This window comes from Salvelinus namaycush, unplaced genomic scaffold, assembly GCF_016432855.1.
Source record: "Salvelinus namaycush isolate Seneca unplaced genomic scaffold, SaNama_1.0 Scaffold383, whole genome shotgun sequence".
Classification (NCBI taxonomy): domain Eukaryota; kingdom Metazoa; phylum Chordata; class Actinopteri; order Salmoniformes; family Salmonidae; genus Salvelinus; species Salvelinus namaycush.
Genome location: NW_024060819.1, coordinates 177,596 through 182,482, shown reverse-complemented (window position 1 = coordinate 182,482; position 4,887 = coordinate 177,596).

Genomic DNA, 4,887 nt, shown 5'->3' with positions numbered 1-4,887 from the left:
CTGAATGAAAAGTGTCGAACCTCAAATTTCAAAGAAGAAAAAAAACACAAGATAGATTTAATTCGAACTAAAAGGTGGATTCACCTCTTCGTTCGGCGTCGAGAAAATACCCGTTTGTTCCATTATACCATGTTTTCTCAGTCACTTACCTTTAAATACACGCTATGTTCTCTACTGTATTCCCGAACTGTGATCGGTCGATAATATTTTGAGCCGTGTGTGTATATGGACCGTGGCGTGTATTCGCTCGATGTCAGCGTGAAATGTGACGAACCGTCAATGCAGAAGTCGGATTTCACCCAGGCCGGACTAATCAATAGCAGAAAATGGACCGTGTTCGCAGCTCATTCTCACACCTCATTCTCGCTCTTATTTTCGATATTCAAACCTCGAAAATCCTCTGAGTACCGTGGGTCGTCAATGGATTTCTATTGCTATTATTTTTGGATTACAGTGTAGGGAATCATTTTAATAAAAATGGCCTAAAACTTTCTCAAGGCTAAATTGTGTGTTTGAGTCCGATCGTTGCTCGATTGGTTTTGCCTGGTAAAATCTATTTTCCATGCACTAGCAAGACTATAAGGGGAATTTAAATGATTTATTTACATATAGCCTGCTAGCTATTGCAGCTGCTTAACCAGTAATTGTTTTTATAAAATGTTATGCTGGTTTATAAAATTTGACCGCAAAAAATTTAAAATACAGGAATTATTGGGGAAACAAACAATATTAGCGCTGTTAAGGAATTGAAAATGACAAACTACATTACCAAAAGTATGTGGACACCTGCTCGTCGAACATCTCATTACAAAATCATGGGTATTAATATGGAGTTGGTCCCCCTTTGCTGCTATAACAGCCTCCACTCTTCTGGGAAGGCTTTCCACTAGATGTTGGAACATTGCTGTGGGGACTTGCTTTGATTCAGCCACAAGAGCATTAGCGAAGTTGGACACTGATGTTGGGCGATTAGGCCTGGCTTGCATTCGGTGTTCCAATTCATCCCAAAGGTGTTCGATGGGGTTGAGCTCAGGACTCTGTGCAGGCCTGTCAAGTTCTTCCACACCGATCTCGACAAACCATTTCTGTATGGACCTCGCTTTGTGGACAAATGGCATTGTCATGCTGAAACAGGAAGGGCCTTCCCCAAACTGTTGCCACAAAGATGGAAGCACAGAATCTTCTAGAATGTCATTGTTATGCTGTAGCCTTAAGATTTCCCTTCACTGGAACTAAGGGGCCCGAACCATGAAAAACAGCCCCAGACCATTATTCCTACTCCACCAAACTTTACAGTTGGCACTCTGCATGTAACTACTATTTAGTTTAGTGGTGAAGCATCATCACTCCAGGGAACGCATTTCCACTGCTCCAGAGTCCATTGGCGGCAAGCTGTACACCACTCCAGCCGACGCTTGGCATTGTGCATGGTGATCTTAGGCTTGTGTGCTGCTGCTCGGCCGTAGAAACCCATTTCATGAAGCTCCCGATGGACAGTTCTTGTGCTGAAGTTGCTTCCAGAGGAAGTTTGGAATTCTGTAGTGAATGTTGCAACCGAGGACAGACGATTTTTACACGCTGCACGCTTCAGCACTCGGCAGTCCCATTCGGTGAGCTCGTGTGGCCTACCATTTCACACTGAGCCGTTGTTGCTCCTAGACATTTCTACTTCACAATGACAGCACTTACAGTTGACCGGGGAAGCTCTAGCAGGGCAGAACTTTTATGAAATGACTTGTTGGAAAGGTGGCGTCCTATGGCGGTGCCACGTTGAAAGTCACTGAGCTTAATTCTTTCTTGAACTGCACTGTTGGTTAAGGGCTTGTAAGGAAGCATTTCATGGTAAGGTCTACACTTGTTGTATTTGGCGCATATGACTAATAAAGTTTCATTTGATTTGAATTTATTGATTGTATTATGCATTACTTATACAGAAATGTAAAACATTTCAATAGAGACTTTTCAGGACAGAATTATGTAATATAGTGCTATATAATATATATATATATATATCAATATATAATAATGTACAGTAAAACAGTGGGTAATATAGCCTAAATCGATATACAGTAGCAATACACAGTAATATAGTGGGTAATATAGCCTACATCAAAATACTGTAGCAATACACAGTAATATAGTGGGTAATATAGCCTACATCAATATACTGTAATATAGTGGGTAATATAGTGGGTAATATAGCCTACATCAATATACTGTAGATATGTAACATAATATAGTGGGTAATATAGCCTACATCAATATACTGTAGTAATGTATAGTAATATAGTGGGTAATATAGCCTATATCAATATACTGTAATATAGTGGGTAATATAGCCTACATTAATATACTGTAGTAATGTATAGTAATATAGTGGGTAATATAGCCTATATCAATATACTGTAGTAATGTATAGTAATATAGTGGGTAATATAGCCTATATCAATATACAATAATATAGTGGGTAATATAGCCTACATTAATATACTGTAGTAATGTATAGTAATATAGTGGGTAATATAGCCTATATCAATATACTGTAATATAGTGGGTAATATAGCCTTCATCAATATACAGTAATATAGTGGGTAATATAGCCTACATCAATATACAGTAATATAGTGGGTAATATAGCCTACATCAATATACAGTAATATAGTGGGTAATATAGCCTACATCAATATACTGTAGTAATGTATAGTAATACAGTGGGTAATATAGCCTACATCAATATACAGTAATATAGTGGGTAATATAGCCTACATCAATATACAATAATATAGTGGGTAATATAGCCTACATCAATATACTGTAGCAATACACAGTAATATAGTGGGTAATATAGCCTACATCAATATACAGTAATATAGTGGGTAATATAGCCTACATCAATATACAGTAATATAGTGGGTAATATAGCCTTCATCAATATACAGTAATATAGTGGGTAATATAGCCTACATCAATATACAGTAATATAGTGGGTAATATAGCCTACATCAATATACAGTAATATAGTGGGTAATATAGCCTACATCAATATACTGTAGTAATGTATAGTAATACAGTGGGTAATATAGCCTACATCAATATACAGTAATATAGTGGGTAATATAGCCTACATCAATATACAGTAATATAGTGGGTAATATAGCCTACATCAATATACTGTAGCAATACACAGTAATATAGTGGGTAATATAGCCTACATCAATATACTGTAGCAATACACAGTAATATAGTGGGTAATATAGCCTACATCAATATACTGTAACACTATACAGTAATATAGTGGGTAATATAGCCTACATCAAAATACTGTAACAATACACAATAATATAGTGGGTAATATAGCCTACATCAATATACTGTAACAATACACAATAATATAGTGGGTAATATAGCCTACATCAATATACAGTAATATAGTGGGTAATATAGCCTACATCAATATACAATAATATAGTGGGTAATATAGCCTACATCAATATACTGTAGCAATACACAGTAATATAGTGGGTAATATAGCCTACATCAATATACAGTAATATAGTGGGTAATATAGCCTACATCAATATACTGTAGCAATACACAGTAATATAGTGGGTAATATAGCCTTCATCAATATACTGTAACAATACACAATAATATAGTGGGTAATATAGCCTACATCAATATACAGTAATATAGTGGGTAATATAGCCTACATCAATATACAATAATATAGTGGGTAATATAGCCTACATCAATATACTGTAGCAATACACAGTAATATAGTGGGTAATATAGCCTACATCAATATACAGTAATATAGTGGGTAATATAGCCTACATCAATATACTGTAGCAATACACAGTAATATAGTGGGTAATATAGCCTTCATCAATATACTGTAACACTATACAGTAATATAGTGGGTAATATATTCTACATCAATACACTTTAATATAGTGGGTAATATAGCCTACATCAATATACAGTAATATAGTGGGTAATATAGCCTACATCAATATACTGTAGCAATACACAGTAATATAGTGGGTAATATATTCTACATCAATACACTTTAATATAGTGGGTAATATAGCCTACATCAATATACTGTAGTAATGTATAGTAATACAGTGGGTAATATAGCCTACATCAATATACAGTAATATAGTGGGTAATATAGCCTACATCAATATACAATAATATAGTGGGTAATATAGCCTACATCAATATACTGTAGCAATACACAGTAATATAGTGGGTAATATAGCCTACATCAATATACTGTAGCAATACACAGTAATATAGTGGGTAATATAGCCTACATCAATATACAGTAATATAGTGGGTAATATAGCCTACATCAATATACTGTAGCAATACACAATAATATAGTGGGTAATATAGCCTACATCAATATACTGTAGCAATACACAGTAATATAGTGGGTAATATAGCCTACATCAATACACTGTAGTAATGTATAGTAATATAGTGGGTAATATAGCCTACATCAATACACTTTAATATAGTGGGTAATATAGCCTACATCAATATACTGTAGCAATACACAGTAATATAGTGGGTAATATAGCCTACATCAATATACTGTAGCAATACACAGTAATATAGTGGGTAATATAGCCTACATCAAAATACTGTAGTAATGTATAGTAATATAGTGGGTAATATAGCCTACATCAATACACTTTAATATAGTGGGTAATATAGCCTACATCAATATACTGTAGCAATACACAGTAATATAGTGGGTAATATAGCCTACATCAATATACAATAATATAGTGGGTAATATAGCCTACATTAATATGCAGTGTAGACTATGTACTGTATGTATCTATGTAAACATTTATTGTTCTGATTTGTTCAGGA